Raw genomic sequence first — 19,481 nt, 5'->3', positions numbered from 1 at the left:
AGGATAGTAGTTTCTCTACTGTGGGACTTCTCAGAGCCTTTAATATGCTAAGATGCACTGTGAAGATCTAAGAGGGGGATCTAGACACAGAATCTTTTTTCTTCTTTGTAGAGCAGCTTACAAGAGTACTGGAGAAGGAAATGGCAACTCACTCCAGGACTCTTGCCTGGAAAAGTCCATGGACAGAGGAGCCTGGTAGGCTACAGTCCATGGGGTCACAAAGAGTCGGACATGACTGAGCGACTTCACTTTCACTTTCACTTTGCAAGAGTGGGTTTTTTGTTTGTTTTGTTTTTGCCCAAGCTGTGGGATCTTAGTTCTCCAACCAGGGATCGAACCCTTGCCCCCTGCAGTGGAAGCACAGAGTCTTAATTACTGGACTATTACTACCAGGAAAGTCCCAAGAGTAGTGTTTTACTGGATGTATTTCCCCTCTCAGATAATATACTTGCATTTTAACAACAGTCTCTAACACCTACACCTGAAAGAATGACTGTGATAGTGGGAAAGCAAGTGCCCAAACTGTTAGCACAAGTGGTGCTAACCACCAGGCGTAAGGAACATATTTCTGGCCAGAGGACCTGGGTGGTATGGCTGTCTCATGTTGCACATTACAGGTGATTGTTACTTACCAGCTGGCCTGCTCCTGCCCCATACAGTCCGGAGTACCTACTATTTATCTTTTTTGTGCTGTGTCTGGGTGACTAGTATGAAGGGAATAGATAGGAGCCTGTCTCCCCAAGACATGCCTATTTCTCTTGCTGACACACTCCTTCCTTCCTGAAGCATTTGACATTTGTGACCTTGTTCTTCACTGACACCACCAGTCCCCCACACTCCATCCTACAAAGCCCCCCGGGCCTGCTACCTCAAGAAGGGCCAGGTGTGAGACGTGTGTGCAAACCAAACATTCCTTTACAGTGCACAGACCTGAGAAAATGGGGACAGTGGAGAAAACTTGAGGGCTCTGCCTGGTCACACTGCTCCTCTGCTGGCCTACTAAGTGTCCTGACCAGACCAGTCCCCAGAGGGGAACTCCACTAGCTCCTGATGAAAGAAGTGAGAGGTTTTCAGCATGGTGAGCTGAGGAGTGGGTAGCAAGAAGCTCTTTGGAAAGAGGTGACTTAGTCCTGAAACTGTGCAACTCAGATTGGGACTTGAACCCAGATCTTTTAACTGAGATCACATCTGGTCTCAAGACTTAATGAAGCTCAGGTTCTTGATGTCTCATCACAGTAAGAATTCAGTGAGAGACAAAGTGATAGGTAAGAAATGGATTTATATTTAGAGAGAGACACATTCCACCAGGTGTGGAACATCTCAGAAGGTGAGAGGCCCTGAAATGTGGGGCAATTACTTTTTTATTATTTTTTAATTAACTTTTAGAGTAGTTGTAGATTTACAGAAAATCTGCAAAGAGAATGGACTTCTCATATACTCATACCTAACTTTCCTGTTACTCACAACTTGTTTTAGTATGGTGAATTTGTCACAACTAATACACCAATATTTTTACATTATTATTAACTTAATTCTGTATTTTATGTAGTTTCTTAGTTTTTTAAACTCTATTTTTATTCATTTTTTGCTTTAAATTTCTTTTTAATTGGGTAATTGCTTTACAATATTGTGTTGGTTTTTTCCATACATCAGCATGAATCACCCATAGGTATACATATGTCCCCTCCCTCTTGAACTTCCCGCCCACCTCTCTCCTCATCCCACCTCTAGCTGGTCACAGAGCACCAGATTTGAGCTCCCTGTGTCCCACAGCTAATTCTCACTGGCTGTCTAATTTTGCATATGGTACTGTATATGTTTCCATGCTACTCTCTCCATTCGTCTCACCCTCTCCTGCTCTCAGTGTGTCCACAAGTCTATTCTATATGTTTGCATCTCCACTGCTGCCCTGCAAACAGGTACATCAGAACCATCTTTCTAGATTCCATATATATATATATATATATATGTTAATACACAATATTTGTTTTTCTCTTTCTGACATTCCACTCAGTTTTTTTAATCTTATTTTTGTATTGGGGTATAGCCAATTGACAAGGTTGTGATAGCTTCAGGTGCACAGCAAAGTGACCCAGCCATACACACACATGGATGCCTTCTCCCCTACTCCCCTCCCATCCAGGCTGCCACATAACATTGAGCAGAGTCCCCTGTGCTATACAGTAGGTCCTTGTTGATTATCCATTTTAAATATAGCAGTGTGTACATGTCCATCCCAAACTCCCAAACTATCCCTTCCCTTTGGGGTGGTTAGTTTTTACGGGCTGAGTAATTTCATAGACTACTGAGGGGGAGGGATATTCCAACTATTGAGGGGAAGGGGCGGAGACTTTCAGGAATTGGTCCACTGCCCATTTTTTGATCTATGATGGTTGGCCTCAGGACTGTCCTGGTGCTAGTGGGTGTGTCACTTAGCTTATGCTAATGTGTTACAGTGAGCATGTAATGAGGCTCAAGACCCACTGGAAGTCATATCTTCTGCCATCTTGGATCTAGTTAGTTCTAACCAGTTTTTGTTATGTCCTATGGCTTTGTCACCCTTTTAAAGGTTGTGCCCTGCTCCCTTCCTTCCTGTTTCAGTCCTGGTAAGGGTAGGTTACCTGAGAACAAGATGTTTTCTCTGAGAGTTCTCCAAAGGTGAGAACTGTATAGTATCAAGCTGTTCATAAAAGCACAGTGGCTACTGTGTGCTGGTTAGAGGACCCTGGGAGGACTGTTTTCAGCTCTGCACAGGACCCCTCAGAGGCACCCTCACAAACTGGAGTGTTACTGAAGAATGATGACTGAGATGCTGCAAGACCAATGGGTTAAGGCCTCTTCTAGGTCCTGGACTGGTATTGAATGTTATGAACCCAGGGTGAAGACATGTAGGCACACTTAGCCAAGTGAAAATGTGAAAGGGAGACTGAACTAGACGATCTTTCAGAACCGTCTTCCCAACTTCATCTTTCCTTCTATCCCCTGTTTCTGTCTGTCACTGAGAACCTTCCTAGTTTATTGCAGATCAGAGTCACACTCTTGCCAAAAAAACTAACCCTAAAAGGCAAAAGCAGGTGGGAGGTGGCCCAAGCTCTGAACTGGCTGTCTGCCTCAATTCTCCACTCCCACCTAGAGTCTTGTATTTTGCTATCCCCCTTACTAGGACTCTCAGAGGTTGCTTGGTGCTAGCTAGTTGATCTGATAAACTAATCTGCGCTAATGGGATCATGAATGCTAATGAATCAATGTGTTACTTTCCCAAGTGACATATTTGCATTTTAACAGAGGTCTTCAAGAGATAATGCCTTAACTCAAAGGAGTGATTAATGTTGAAATTTCACCTGTTTGCAGTCTAGTAAAGGAGATATATTTGGAAAGGGAACTTTTCCTACCCTTTACATCACACCATCTGCTAGAAGAGGAAAAAGTATGTCCCTGCCCTTGAGGGGTTTACAGTTTATAAAGTTGGGGAATTACAATGGCTGACATTTATTGAGCTTCCACCAAAGCGTCAGGCCCTGTGCTAAGTGCTATATAAATATTATCTTTCAGCCCTCTGATGTAAGTACATATTTTGCAGAGAAAAGGGTTGGGGCTCAGAGAGGTTAAGTAACTTACTACCAGATTTCATTGACTCTGGATATTAGAGACAACATTTTCTTAGGTTTCCCTGAAGAAGAAAAGATGCCGCTGACTTGACTACAATGCACCATGGCATACAAGAAGCATTTCAGTTTCAGAAAGGTTCAAACTGTGTCTTTGAAACTGTGGAATACAGTAAGTGCTGAGGCTGGCTCCAGAGTAGATACTGTGCCTAACACTATTCCCAGAACTCAGATGGGAACTAACTGGGCAACACACTTTGATATAATAATATAATAGCAAGCACATATTTTAATAGAAAATCATTACACAAGGACTGAGGAGGTTGCACACTGAGTCTGAGGTTAGTGGCAGCATGGATCGATGGGGTTAGGAAGGTCAGTAGTGAAGAGCAACAGGGACAGGGTTCCACGTACAGGGGTTAGGTTGTGCAGGGCTTGGGGCCCCGGTGGGGGATGGTAGGCAGCAAATAACCTACTGTCAGATACCCTTTCACGGGGGAAGTAGGATTTTGAGGGTATGGCACTCTGGCTGGCTTAGCTCAAGTGAAGGGGTTTATCTGGGAAACCATGAGAGATACTTTAGCAAGATGTGATGGGGAAGCAAAGTGAACTGGCAGATGGTCTTCCAAGGCTGTACATGCATGCTCAGTCTCTCAGTCATGCCCAACTCTTTGTGACCCCATGGACTGTAGCCTGGGAGAAGGCAATGGCACCCCACTCCAGTACTTTTGCCTAGAAAATCCCATGGACGGAGGAGCCTGGTAGGCTGCAGTTCATGGGGTCGAGAAGAGTCGGACACGACTGAGTGACTTCACTTTCACTTTTCACTTTCATGCATTGGAGAAGGAAATGGCAACCCTTTCCAGTGTTCTTGCCTGGAGAATCCCAGGCACAAGGGAGCCTGGTGAGCTGCCACCTATGGGGTCGCATAGAGTCGGACATGACTGAAGTGACTTAGCACGACTGTAGCCTGCTGGACTCCTCTGTCCATGAGTTTCTCCAGGCAAGAATACTAGAGTGGGTTGCCATTTCCAACTCCAGGGGATCTGCCTGAGCCAGGGATTGAACTCGTGTCTCCTGCATTGGTAGGCGGATTCTTTACCACTGAGCCACCAGGGAAAGCCCCCTTCCAAGGCCAGGATAAGACATTTCAATGTGATAGTGTGGACAAAGTAAACAATTATTGATTCTCACAATTTAATGCCAACATATTAGGAAAGGCTCATTCTGACCACTAGGATGAATTAAAGCTCTCACCTTAAAGCCAGGGGCTTCCTGAAGGGGAAAAAACCCATCAATGTGCAAGGGGGTAGTGTCATTAGAGGTAGCAGAGTTCCAGGGTGCTAGGAACCCTGGCCTCTTCGCTGTCTCTCTGGATGTGCAGTCCCCTCTCTCAGGTTGCATTCCTTTCCTGGAAGAGGAAATAGCAGCAGCACCTACCTAGGGACCCGCTCTCCCCATGGTGATGGGGGAGGGGTACAGACCAGATGATGTATGGCTTATCTCCCCCCATCCACAAACTAGGGTCTGTTGAGCCCCTAATGGTGTGTCCAGCACCATCCTTCGAGGTATACATCAAAGAGGCCCCTGAAGAACTCATCCCCTAGCTGAGGAGAAAGGGGAAGACACAGGAAGTCGAAGCAATAAAAGATGATGGAATCAAGTGCTAAATGGTGGAAGAAAAATGGTCCAAATTCCAAAATGGAAGAGGGGGAACTGTGGGTGACAATGTCTTTTCCTATATTTTTCTGTATTCTCAGAGGTTTCCCCTCTGTATTGGTAATATTTTATATCATCAGGGAAATTTTATAATTAAAAAGAGGAGGGCAACCAATGAGGGGTAGACTGACCAAGAAAGGCTTCACAACAGAGGCTGGACTTGAGCTTCTTAGAGGACACAACGGAAGGATGTGCAACGGTGGAGAAAGGTGGGGGTGGGGCTGCAGGTGGCGCAACAGCATGGAGATGAGTACACAGAGAGGAGTAAGCTGTAAGTGGGGTACAGTAGGGCATGGAGAGTAAGAAGACTAGTGGAGCTTCGGGGTCAGGAAGAAATAGGTCAAAGGGAATATAGATTTATATGGTGACACTCAGCTGTTGTGGAAGACTGGCCTTGGATACCAGGGAGAGGGGTTTCTATTTGACATCGTAAGCAAAAGGGAGCTATTATAGGCTCTTGAGCAGGGAAGTGACATGATGAAAGATGTTTTAAGGAGATTCCTTTGGCAGCAGCGTTGAAGGATCACTTGGCAGGAAGGGGAGGGTGCAGCAACCAGAGGGATCAGTCAGGAGGCTGCTGCAGGAATCCAGGTGTGAGGTAATGAGAGCCTGGGCTATGATAGCGGCAGGGGGAATAGTGAAGAAGGCATGAATTAACGAGGCATTTGTGAGAGGTGAACCACCAAGGCGTGCTGGTTGACTGATAGGAATGGGGAGGGTTAAGTGATTCCAAGGCTCAGAATATGGGCTATTCAAAGGGTGACGGTGTCACTAATAGAGGTAGAGATCCAGGGAGGGGCTTGGGATCAGCGTGGAGGGAAAGGTTGGAGAAGACATCCTGAGTTTGGTTTTAGCTGTGATGAATCTAAAGTGATGGTAAACTCCTAAGAGAAGATGTCCTTTAAAGGTAATCATGAAATGGAACTGGAGTTTAGGTTAAAGACCAGGCTTTATCATTTCCTGCAGTCACCCAGAATTCCAAAGCAGGACAAGCTGTATTTAGACTGGCTGTGGAAACCACTCGAGAAAGGGGAGCAAAAAAAAGGAAAAAGACCTAACAGCCAGTTCTGATTTGGACTTTGCAGGTGACAGACACTAAACTGTGTGGCAGCAGCAGGCTGGTGGCTCTGTTTAAACACCCCCCCCCCTCCTTTTTCTGTCAGTGAGTGATTTCCCTATATATTAGAAAGATTACAGCTTGACTCCAGGTGATGAGATGAATATGGAACAACACTCACTTTATTAATCATATCTGCATTCTCTGTGATTTCACTGATGGTGGCAACAGAGCCAGTGTGACACACAGCCCCCTTGCCAGCCCTGTGAGTGGGCTGGTTTTCAAAGTCCCAGCCTTACAAACACAAGATGCGGACTTCTGGATACAGAATTGAAGGCAAGTCCTATTCAAAAGTAATCTGTGGGACGTCCCTGGCAGTCTAGTCATTAAGATTCCATGCTTCCACTGCAATGGATGCAGGTTTGATCCCTGGTCGGGATCCCCCATGTGGGCAGTGTGGCCGAAAAGGAGAAAAAAATAATAATCTGGGTACCTCAGTATCTCCTTGTGTTAACTGGAAATTGATCTGTAACTGACTTGCTTGGGCCTGGGTTAGAAGGGGGAAGATAAAGAGAAAGACTACTGAAGGGGAAATGGAGCAATAGAAGACAAAACTTGGGAAATAGTGAGTGCAGACTGCAGCAGCATTTCCAAAATGAGAGGATTTGACACTTACCTGGTTGCCTCCTAGGCCAGTTGTCACCACCATGCCCTCTTCTTTTCTGCATTTAATGGGCTTTTCCACATGAAGAGTCATAGATGGGACAACTGCCCTTGTCAGAGACTCGTGCTCCCTCCTCCCAGTCCCACACTTCAACGAGCATCTTCCACTTGCAACGCTTGCCCACTTCTCAGCCACCCTCTATCCAACCATCATCCCTACCTCAAACAGGAAGACTGATCAGAAATCAGAACACAGTTCTCCAGCAGGAAAATGCCAGAGACCACTAGTCCACAGACTACACTGTGTGTGTGTGTGTGTGCGCGCATGTTCATCCACCAATCTAGCCATCTGTTCCTGTTTTTCCAGTACGTTTGGATCAGAGCAAAGAGAGGCCTGTTTGGGTGGCCCTGCCCCCAGAGCTGAGTTCTCTTGGTGGTTTGGAGCCTGCAGCCTGAGCAGACTTACTCTCCATTCATTCTTTAGAAGGCATCACTGTCTCCAACAAGAAGAACGAGTAAGAGGAAGGGGGCTCAAGTCTTACAGCTATCCCTTTATCTGCAGTTCCCTATGCTCCTCCTACTCAGGGATGGGGGACGTCCAGACACCTGCCCAGGGATGAAATTCAGTGGTCTGGGCAGTGAGAAGAGAGCTGATGGGGGAAGCAAATGAGCAGGCAGAGGCCTCTACCATCAGTCACCCTCCCACCCACCTGTGGGATCCTCACTTATTTCTCTCATACCAGCTGTAACAACAGGGCTCCAGCTGGCATTAAAGTGCTGTGGTAGCTCTCACCATGCTCTGACACAGGTGTGACCACCACTGGGATGATCCCAAGTGCTGAGAGGAGTTTTCAATCTGATTCTACCAGGGCCGTCGGTTGAAAGGCATCTCTGCCCTCACAGGTCTTGGGAGCTTAAAACAGCCTTCCTGTCAGTGTAGGACTCAGCACTCCAGCTCAGCTGTCTTCTCCACTGGATTCTGCGGCCAGACTCCCCATTGCTCACTCCTTCAGGCCTACCAAGGAGGCCCCAGGTGCAAATCTACTTTATTCTTAACTGATTAACCCATTGGTGTCTTAGCTCCAGTAAAATTCTACCACAGGAGGGCCCTGAGGCCTGGGGGCAAAAAGACTCTAAATTCTGAGGCTAAGAGGAGGGTGTTGACAAGACAAAGACCAGGACCAGTGAAAGTGTTAGTTGCTCAGTCCTGTCCAACTCTTTGCGACCCCATGAACTGTAGCCTGCCAGACTCCTCTGTCTGTGGAATTCTCCAGGCAAGAATACTGGAGTGGGTTGCCATTCTCTTCTCCAGGGGATCTTCCCGACCCAGGGATTGATCCTGGGTCTCATGCATTGCAGGTGGATTTTTTTTTTTTTTTTTTTTTTACCATCTGAGCTACCAGGGAAGCCCAAGACAAAAACAAGTCAAGAGAATCTACTTGGTGATTTACCAGGTACACCAATGCCTTTGATGCCTTTTGGATCTGACTCTTCTTTCTCTCTCTCTGGGACTTCCCAGATGGCTCAGTGGTAAAGAATCCACCTACCAATCCAGGAGATATGGGTTCGATCCCTGGGTCAGGAGGATCCCCTGGAGAAGGAAATGGCAGCCCACTCCAGTATTCTTGCCTAGAAAAATCCCATGGACAGAGGAGCCTGGTAGGCTACAGTCCATGGAGTTGCAGAAGAGTTGGACATGACTTACCAACTAAACAACAACTCCTATCTCAGCCCAGCGCCACCACCCTAATTACCTCTCACTAGGATTGCTGTCAGAGAAGGCAATGGCACCCCACTCCAGTACTCTTGCCTGGAAAATCCCATGGACGGAGGAGCCTGGTGGGCTGCAGTCCATGGGGTCACTGAGGATCAGACACAACTGAGTGAGTTCACTTTCACTTTTCACTTTCATGCATTGGAGAAGGAAATGGCAACCCACTCCAGTGTTCTTGCCTGGAGAATCCCAGGGACGGGGGAGCCTGGTGGGCTGCAGTCTACGGAGTTGTACAGAGTCGGACACAACTGAAGTGATGCAGCAAGAGCAGCAGCAGCAAAACTGCTGTAGTAATTGACAAGTTGGTCGCAATCCTTCTTATTCCAGTCAAGTTTGGTTCCTGGGGCAGAGCTAACCATCCTAAAGCAATTTGTGTTCATTGGCCAATAGCCCTCCAGAGCCTCCTTAAGTCCAAACTCCTCACGCTGATATCAAAGATGCCCTGAATCCAGGTACCCCTTCCCCAGTAAGTCATTTCTCCCCCACTGCACCTCCACACCCATCCTCTCCTCTAGTCTACTCTCCTCATTCTTCCTTAATCACATCATGACCCTCTCCACTTCCACCCTTTTCCCTAATCATACCTCCCCCTTGGAAGCTTGCTCCTTTTCTAGCCAACAGTCTCCATCTCACATATTATTAACAACCTAACTCAAGTTCAGCCTCCTCTGGGAAGCCTCCTCCCTCCAATCCAGCCCACATTGCTCCTCTCTCTGTACTCTGAACCCCTATGGTGCTTACTGTTTAGAACACCTAATGTGGTAGGTAATTGTTTCCCAACTTGTATTATTCTTAGTTGCTTCATATGAATAAGTATGATTTTTCTGCTAAATTATGAGTTTCTAAAGAGCAGGCTCTTGGCTCTCTCCTTCTCACCAGAACATTGGCATTGGGCTAGACCCAGGAGTGCTCGAGAGACCCCTATTCCCTTGACTTAACTCCATAATGAAGGAAGGATGAGATGAATGAAGGCCCTCTGAGGATCTTCTCCAGCCGTTTCCTCCACATGTTCCAGGCCTTGGAGGAGCTGAGGCTGCCCAGAGAGGTCTAGCCAGCCAATCGGCTGTTGGATCTCTAGTTTTCAGTCCACTCCCACCTCCTAAGGCTTTCAGAGCGATCAATAATGCTGCTTAAGTGATCAATCTGAGACACAATGGACTGCAGGGGCCAGTGTTTGATTAACTCGAGAGAATAAATGTATGTTGGAAGAGATGGAGCAGGGAGGGAGGAGCAGAAGAGAAGGCAGGAAGAAAGATGAGCTAGGGGAAGATGGAGGGAGAGATTTTATGAATGAGGAGCTGATAGGATGGAGCTGAGAGTAGTTCTCAACTGATTCAACAGCTGAAGCACGTTCTTACTTAGGCAACTAAATGATCGGGGGAGCTTTCTCAGAGCCCAGTGAATATGCTGGGGCTGCTGGGCAATCTTTGACCTTGGCAGGATTACTGCTGTCACAGCCAACTGAGAGCCTAAGAGGCTGCAGGCTCCATATTGGATAGAGAAGTGGGTTGTGGGATGGAGACTTGGGGCTTGAGCTATGCTCGAAGGCTGAGTCCACAGAAATCCCAAGCCCTGGCATCCTTCGGTCCTCCACCCAAGACTGATAACTAGGCTATCCATGATGATATTGGAGAATTGGCTTATCTGCCAGGGTGATGTCAGTATTACCTTTTCTCTGTCCATTGCTGTACATACTACCCCTAATCCCCCTACTCCAAGGCTCAGGGCCTGGAAATTTAATTATTTGGCAGTTAACAAAAAATGAGTTTCTTTCCGATTTTTATTTTTCTGGAGGGCCCAAATCTCTAGCTGTACCACTTCATAGTTTTTTTTTTCCCTAGGAAAGATAGTGTTATCAGGAAAAAACAGAGCAGATGGCTTATTACTTTGAGAAAGTTCCTCCTTTCATCTAACCATGATTCCTGCTGCTCTCATTTAAAACCTATCCTTCAGATATGATATAATGGTGTTATGCTCACCATCATTCAGGCTCAAAGCCTTTGACTCTGCTTCTTTCCTCACCATATTCATCCAATTGGTAGGTACATCAGATATCTTCTGCCTCCAACATCCATCCACCCACCTCCTTCTTCCTATCCCCAGCCAGCTACTGTAACAGCCTGCTAACTGGTCTTCATGTCAGGATGGCCCCCTTTAAATCAATCTGCCAAAGGGAAAAAAAGAAAAATGAGCCTGAAGCTAATCAAGCCTAGAGATAACTTCCACTTACAAGGGATGCAGGAGATAGTGGAACAAGCTAAATGACAACAGGGTGAAGCAAGCAAACCAGAATGCGGGCTAATGGGTGGAACAACTGATGAGACTTCTCTGTTTAAGTCAGAGAGAGGGGACTGTCAAAAAGTCCTTAAGAGGCATAATGAGAAAATGTAATGTGCTGAACTTTTTTGGATCTTGATTCTAACAAGCCAACTGTACAACATGTTTTGAGACAGTTGACACTCATGCATGGACTGGGTCATGGATAATAAAAGGACTATTGTTACTGTTAGACATGTTAATGGGACTGTGGTTATATGAGAAAAATCTCCATTTTCCAATGTGCATAGAGAGGTATAAGGGTGAAATGACACAACTGATGTTTAAATTTTATTTTAAAATACTTCAGCAAAGAAAAAAAAGGATAAATAAGGTAATATGGCCAAGTCCGTCTAGTCAAAGCTTTGGTTTTTCCAGTAGTCATGTATGGATGTGAGAGTTAGACTATAAAGAAAGCTGAGTGCTGAAGAATTGATGCTTTTGAACTGTGGTGTGGGAGAAGACTCTTGAGAGTCCCCTGGACTGCAAGGAGATCCAACCAGTCCATTCCTAAAGGAGATCAGTCCTGAATATTCATTGGAAGGACTGATGCTGAAGTTGACACTCCGATACTTTGGCCACCTGATGCAAAAAACTGACTTATTGGAAAAGACCCTGATGCTGGGAAAGACTGAAGGCTGGAGGAAAAGGGGATGACAGAGGATGACATGGTTGGATGGTATCACTGACTCAACGGATATGCATTTGAGAAAACTCCGGTAGTTGGTGATGGACAGGGAAACCTGGCGTGCTGCAGTCATGGGGTCGCAAAGAGTCAGGCATGACTGAGTGACTGAACTGAACTGATGGCCAAGTCCTAATCACTACTTATTGTGGATAATGGGTATATGGAGTTACTATACTATTTTCTCATTTTTTTTGGTTGGGGGGGAAAGTTGTTCATAATAAAGAACAAAAACAATAGTCATCCACTGTACCCCAGACTCCTTTCCTAGCTTTATCTTCTACTCCTACCTCATTTCTCTGTGACACCTGCCCTGTGTCCTTGCCCAAGTGATTCTTGTCTCAACTTTATCCCTTCCCTCACTCATTAATTCATTTATTCAATAAATATCTTGTAAGGACCTCTTGGGAGAAGGCAAAGGCACCCCATTCCAGTACTCTTGCCTGGAAAATCCCATGGACAGAGGAGCCTGTGGGCTGCAGTCCATGGGGTCGCTAAGAGTCAGACACGACTGAGCGACTTCACTTTCACTTTTCGCTTTCATGCATTGGAGAAGGAAATGGCAACCCACTCCAGTGTTCTTGCCTAGAGAATCCCAGGGACGGGGGAGCCTGGTGGGCTACCGTCTCTGGGGTCGCACAGAATCGGACACGACTGAAGTGACTTAGCAAGGACCTCTTGTACACATTGGGCCTGTAAATGCAAAGATGACTGAGGCTGAGGAAGATGAGGGGACTCCTTCATCTTTATATCCTTCCCAGCAACTAGCACAGGACCTTGCTCATAACAGGTGCTCAACAAACATTACTGGAACTGATATGCAGGGGGAGATGGGAGAGAATCCCTGTCTCCTATGAACTCGTATTCAATCCAACCCAAGAAATGCTTATTGAACACATACTATGTGTAAGGTGTTGGGTGCTGTGGAGATAAGAGATGAGAAACACCAGGCTCTTTCCTCCACTGAACTTACAGTGTAGACAAGACAGATAAGAAGTTACATTTGCATGTGAAGACTTTATGAATTAATGATTCTAGAAATAATAATGGGGTATATCAGTGATGTACTAACCAAATGCATTTTATTTTATTTTTTGGTGGCATGCAGGATCTTAGTTCTCTGACAGAGACTGAACCTGTGCCTTCTGCAATGGGAGCTCGGAGTCTTAACCACTGGACTGCCAGGGAAATCCCCGATCAAATGTATTTTAGAGACAGTAAGTGTAGGAGTAGTTCAGAGGAGGGAGAGAGAGGCCTTTGGTCTAGACTGGTCAGAGAAGACTTTCACAGAGGAGTTGAATTTGAATGTGTATGAAAGGATGGGTACAGGCAGAGAGGAGAGGGGAGGGGCACTCCTGGTGAGTAGGATGGCATGAACAAGAGTACAGATGCAATAGAAAATGTACAAAAGACCTGCTTAGGAACCCTGATAAAAGAAATTTGCCTGGAGTAGAGAGTCCACATAGGGCTGAGTTTCTCAAGTAGACCAAAACCATCAGCATCACCTTGAAACTGAGCAGGACCCTGCGGAGGCCCTCCTGGGGACAAAACTCTTTTGGAGTCTCCAGGTTTCTTCTTTGCAGGATAAAGTCTTTAGCCCCCTAGAACTCCCAGAGTTCCAATGGGCAGATTCGAACAGCTGCTAATCTGGGAAGGGAGGGGATGAAGAACCTAGGGAGGAGCAGTCAAGAAACAATAGTACAGTCTTGGGGCAGGGCCCTAGTCCCTCCTCAAGGAATATGTTGTTGTTATTGAGTTGCTCAGTCATGTCTGATTCTTTGTGACCTCATGGACTGCAGCATGCCAGGCTTCCCTGTCCTTCACTATCTCCCACAGTTTGCTCAAACTCATGTCAAGGAATATATATAAGATCTTTGAGTTCTTCTGCAGGAACTAAGGCCTCCACCCAGGTGAAGGATGGCAACTTCAGGCTGAACATAAGATTCCTGGAGTAGCCACCCTGTAGCCCTCACCCCAAATTCTGCCCACTTAAAAACTTCTCCCCCTAAACCATCAGGGAATTCAGGATTTTTGAGCAGGAGCCAAGCATTCTCATTTCAGAGCACTGCAATAAAACTTTCCCTGCTCCAAACTCTTGACGTTTTGGTTTATTTGCATAGGGTACACAACAAATGACTTGGGGGAGTCTGTTCAAATGCTTTCCTGGACTCAAGCTCTAGACTTATTGAAGCAGAAGTTCAGATGGGGGACCCAGGAATCTGCATTTTAGCAGTTCCCCCAAGCGATTTTAAGACACATTAAAATTTGAGAATCCATGATGTAGGCAGAGTAGAAAATAACCTTGGAAGAATACGCAGTGTTAGGCCCACTCAAGGAGAGCCTTGAATGCCAGGCTCAGGAAGCTGAAATTTACCCCCCTGGTAATCAGTCTCTCAAAGATGATCATACATGTCATGAATAAAGGATATTAGTAATATTAATTCAGCCAGTGTGTGTACTATGGACCAGAATGGAGAGAGACTAGTACAGTGTACTTGAGGTGGCAGCAGGGTCAGGGTGAGCCAGGGTAGTCAGAGATGGTTCTGAAGTTTCTGGTCTGGGAGACTAGAAAGCATGTGTAATAGAAAGGTCAGAAAAGCAAGGCATTTTTAATGAGATGAATTTGTGAACGTTGAGTGGGACATGAAGGCAGACTATCCAAGGGGACGCCCTCAGCAAGAAGGTGGAAAGCGAGGACTGACATAGTGGGGAGGGGTTAAGTTTGGGTTAGAGAAGTGGGAATGGTCAGGAAGGGGGTGAGAGGGGAAGCCATGACCCCTGGCTATGCACCCTTGCAGACAGAGGAAGTGGAAACAGGAAGAGGACACATGGATCTGAGGGGTAGGAAGAGTAATAGCAAAACAGAGGGAAAAAGAGGAGTCACTGAGGTGGAAGGAGACCCAAACAGTGCAGCCAGGCAGAGAGCATCTTCAAAAAGCTAGGGATGGCTAGCAGGGTGGTTAATGACAAGGTGAAGCTGGGCTCAGAGAAAGGTCACTAGCTGGGGCATGCATCAAGAGAAACCGGCTCATCACCTGTTTATCACCGTAAACACAAACAAGCACACTGGCTCCTCCACAGAACAGGCAGCATCCGCTCCCTCGCCTCCCCCTGCCCTCCCCGCCCCACCCACCGTGTCACGCTGTCCTATGCACACTCCGGTTTCTAACTGCCCAGGGGAGTAGGCGCTAGTGTGCCACTGGGCTGTTAACATTCTGTCAGAAGGATGGTGCCCTCAGAAAAAGGGGCGCTGCCTGTCGTGGGTGGGAAATAATACAGGACCCCAAGATCCCTGCCCTCAGCTGGAGGGTGGACTAGAAAGGAGGGAAGGTGGTGCCCTTTCCTCCCCTTGCTCCCTCCCCTGCGCCCCAGCCCTCAGATTTCTCAGCAGGGCCGCAAAGTCTAGCCCATTTTGAGAGTCCTTCGTTTAGGCTGCTGATAATGCAAGAGAATGTTTTCCTTCTTGAATTTATGGTAAGAAGAAAAACAGAAGTCCTTGAGAGAAGAGCCAGAACAGAGTTTTCTGCTGCGAATGCTAATAACCTTAAGGCTGGACCACAGCTGAAGCTATCTTGGGTGTGGCCTCCTCCCAGGGGCCTGAGCTAAGGGTCTTCACCTAGTATGGATGAGGGCCCTCCCAGCCCCCCTAAAAGTGATCGGCAGGGCCTCTGTGAAGCATGAACCCCGAGAAGCTGAGCTTGTCAGCGTGGGCTTCATTTCCTATAATTTGCTCCAGGTGTGCATGTCTTCGGGTATGTATGTGCATGTGTGCACAAGTGTGCTTGTGTGTCTGCCTGTCTTGTCTGAAGGTATTGTGTGCAATGTACATGTGTGTGCGTTTTGTCACTTCAGCTAGCCTGAAGCCTTCAAAGGAACAGGGATCCTGCTTCCATGGCATTGGTACTGCCTTCTCAGGGTGCCTCCTCTGGTGCTGGGCTGCGGAACCCAGTCATTTCTGCAGAGTGGGGGTGGGTGGGTACAGAGTGCTTCTGCTGTCCTGCTCCCTCCAGGGACTCAGGGGGTACTACTGCAGTGAGGCAGTGCAGGACCAATGCCTCTTCTCTGCCCCTGCCCCCCTGAACCACCCCCAAATCCCACCCCTTGTCCCCTCCTGCCTTGCCCAGCCTGCTGCTGTTCTCAGCAATCCCAAGGCTTTCCTGTTGCACTCTTTCAATCTACTATTGCTCCCCAAAGGCCTGGTTGGTGGCAAAATCCCCTGATCAGGCCACATGGCTCACTTCCCCAAGACCCAGGAACTGTGCCATTCACCAGACAGAGGTCCCCAGACTCCTGCAGCCTCCTAGGAGTCCCCAGGCCCCTCACCCAGGGAGGCAGAAGCTTGACTCTTGGAAGCCACAGCACCAACAGCATCACTAGCTGGTGTTTATGGGGGCACTTGCTGGCTTTGGGCAGCTAGCCCAGCCAGTCTGCAGGGCACCTCAGATCTGGGAGATGCTAAGAGCCGAGAACCTGGGGCACCTACCCCTCTACTCTGGCTGGCCTCCTCTCTCTGGTGGTCACATCAGCTCACACTTCTCAGCCAATTGTGGTAGTGAGTGTTGGTGGGAGAGAGGGGAGGATCTCTAAACACACAGCAAGGAGTGTCTCTCTCCTACTTGGATCATATCCCCTCCCTTCTCAGAATCCTGCAGTGGCTCCCAACTACCTCTCACATCCATTTAAACCTTCTCTCTGTGGGCCTCCAAGTCCTCCATAATTACATCCCACCTTCCCACATCCCCATTCCCACACACGCGTTATGCATAACTCAGGGCCAGACAGACAGTCAACGCCATCCACAACAGCTCCAGCCTGGGTCCTGCCACAGGTGCCCAAAGCCCCACCAACAGAGCCACTCCTCCGCCTCCTTTGAAAATGCAAATGTTAACTGAATGGGAAAGGCAATACACCGCCATCAGCTATTAACACCTAGGCCAGACCAGGATTCTGTCATTAGATTTGACTGAGCTGGGAGCTAAGCCCCATCTAAGCATCTAAGGGAGTGGGGGAGGGGACCCAGAGGCGCCGAGCAGCCGACCGGAGGGGTGCAGGGAAGGGGTTCTGACGTCGAAGCATCTCAGTCACGATTTTACCAAAGGCTACAGTCTGACTCGGCATCTCCACTTAAACCAGTCAAAACCACTACTTCTCCCCCACAACACACACACCAAATTGCTTCCCCTCCACACATACCATACATCACATCTTATTTCACCTCAAGGGTACCCTCACACCAAGCTGCCGAGATTGAATTGCTTCTCTCACATGAAAAAATAAAATAAAATAAGCTACGAAACTGGATAGAAGCTAGCATGTCTGCCTGGGCATGGCCAAGTCTTGTTGAGGTTTCCCAGGGGAGAGCCGAGAGTCTTTGGCTCAGAGGAAATAGCAAAGGCTTCCTGGGAAGCCTCTCTCAGCTCCCAGGAAACTAGGTTCCCCAGTTTCTCCTGCAGTGAGCTTGACGGGCCCAGAAAGGGAGGGAGGGGCAAGGTCCCCCCAGCTGATGGCCCTGGTGGCTGAATCGCCACAACAGCCTGGGGCCCTCAGGCCAAAGTGTGTGCTTTTTACCCCAAGACTTCCAGGGGAGAAAACTCACTTGGGGCTTCTTTCTGCGTCAGCACAGAGTCCCCCACCCTCCAAGCCAAGAAGGGCGCCCCCAAGGCAGCCTTGCTCTTAGAGCAGTTTGTGATACAGGGCAGAGTCCAGGGACTGCCCCGCCCTCCGCAAGACCTGCCGGAGGTAGAGACCACCCGGTGGACTCTAGGGCTCTGCAGCTGGACTAAGATGCAGAGGGGAGGGGACAGGCCTGGCAGAATTGGGGGTATACTGTGATCAAGGGCTCTTTGGTGGCAAATGGTGGGCATACTACCTGCTTCTAACAGGATGGTGTCAAGCATTTTTGCCCCTGCAGTGGTTTCAGTGTGTGTGTGTGTGTGTGTGTGAGAGGGTGTGTGTGTGCAAGAGAGGCCCAAGAGCTTGGGTATGAACGGGCACGACTACAAGAGTTGGGAACGTTTTTTGCCCAGAATGGAGTTCTTAAGGGCCCTGGTGGAGGGGTCCACAGCAGCACCTTGGGATGGGGGGTGGTTGTGTGTGTCTTGGGGGGCGCACAACACACTCATTCACAGACATACACTCCAAGCTCCAAAACACCCAGCTGGGGAGTCGAGTGTGTGTGTGTGTGTGTGTGTGTGTGTGTGTGTGTGTGTGTGTGTGTGTACATGTGTTAGCAGTGCTGGGGAGGGGGTGCATGTAGGGGTCTGTGTTTGGGTGACTGCTTTATTAGCATCCTGGTGGGAGGGGGCAACTGTAGCTGTGTGTATGTGTGTGTGTGTGTTTCCTCTTTGGCTGGGGGTGACTCTGTAAGCTGAGCGCCGGGTATACGGTGCGGCTGTGTGTGCGTCCGTGTCCTCGTGTGAACATGGCCCCGGGAACCACGCACATGCTTCAGACAGCTGTTTCTGGCAGCCCCGAGGCTTGGGCTTCTCGGGGTACCCCGGCTAAGTGGCCACCTCCCAGCAGCCGGGCCCCGTGTCTTGCCGGCTCTCCCAACTGTGCCCACGGCCCCGGCGCGCACACAAAGGCTCCATAATGAACGCGCTGAGCTCCCCTGAGCTCGGCTCCTGAATCCGCACCCTCGGCGGCCGAGGCGAGCCCGCCAAGCCGGCGACTCACCGGGGCAGCGGGCACACCACCGGCTGCTCCCCCCGGCCATAGACCGCCCAAACTCCGGGCGGCCCGACGCTGGGCGCCCCCCGCCCCGGCTCCCGGCTCCCGGGGGCGCCAAAGCGCCCGGCATCCCCGAGCCGGCCCCGGGGCGGCACGCTCCCGCCGCGACTCACCCCCAGCCGGTCTGAGACTGCGGGCGCGCCCCCCTGGAAGCAGCGCGCCTCTTACCTTCCTCCTCCGCCTCCTCTTCCTCCTCCTGCTCTTCCGCGGCGCGGCGGCGGTGGCGGCGGCGACGGCGGCGGGACTAGGGCGCCCGTGTTCCCGAGCCCGGCACGGGCGTGGGGCTCAGTGGCGCCGGGCGGTGGGGCGGGTGAAGGTTGGCGGGGCGGCAGCAGCTGGCCCGGGACGCGGGGAGCTGGCGCGCAGGCGGCGGGCTGCGGGCAGGCTGGCAGCGGCGCGCGCGGGCTCCTCGGGCGGGCTCCATGGCTGCGCCGCGGGCGGCACCATCGCCGTGGCTCGCTCGTCTCGCTCGCTCCGGGAGTGCGGCAGGCGGCGGCGAGGTGACGGATGGCGGCGAGGCGGCCGGACGGCCGAGAGGGGAGGGAAGAGGGGGCGGGGGAGGGGAGGGGAGGGGGAGGAAAGAGGGGAGTACGGAACGAGGGGCCTCTCCAGCGCCTCCCGACCCTCGAGCGCTGGCGTCGGTTTCCCCGAATGGGAACGCGGCTTAAAGGCACAGCTGCCGGCTCGGGTCACAACTAAAAATAAGCACAACATTGACTATTGGGGAAAGGATCTCGCAAGATACAACCCCACCAACCCAGCTCCCCAGCCCGGCGCTGCCTCACTTCTTGAACCTGACCGTTCCGGCTTGGCTCTACCGGGGAAACTGCTGGCGGCTAAGAAGACAAGCCCATTTTCAAAGTGAACCCGGGGAAAGTGGGGGAAATGGGGGCGGGGGGACGAACTACGGAGAAGGGACCACCGGGCCGCTCG

The 19,481-nt window shown here is 49.4% G+C and overlaps 1 protein-coding gene across 1 annotated transcript in view; it reads right to left on the bottom strand.

The window, feature by feature from the left end:
- The window catches only part of FRMPD3 (FERM and PDZ domain containing 3), a 145,791-nt gene extending 126,537 nt beyond the window's left edge, over positions 1-19,254 (bottom strand). The window contains exon 1 of the mRNA XM_059883657.1: positions 18,717-19,254. The gene's annotated coding sequence lies outside the window, so the exon portion shown is untranslated. The remainder of the gene's footprint in view (positions 1-18,716) is intronic.
- Positions 19,255-19,481: the final 227 nt, after the last annotated feature.

Source organism: Bos taurus, chromosome X (assembly GCF_002263795.3).
Source record: "Bos taurus isolate L1 Dominette 01449 registration number 42190680 breed Hereford chromosome X, ARS-UCD2.0, whole genome shotgun sequence".
Taxonomy (NCBI): Eukaryota; Metazoa; Chordata; class Mammalia; order Artiodactyla; family Bovidae; genus Bos; species Bos taurus.
This window is presented reverse-complemented; position numbering and strand designations above follow the sequence as displayed.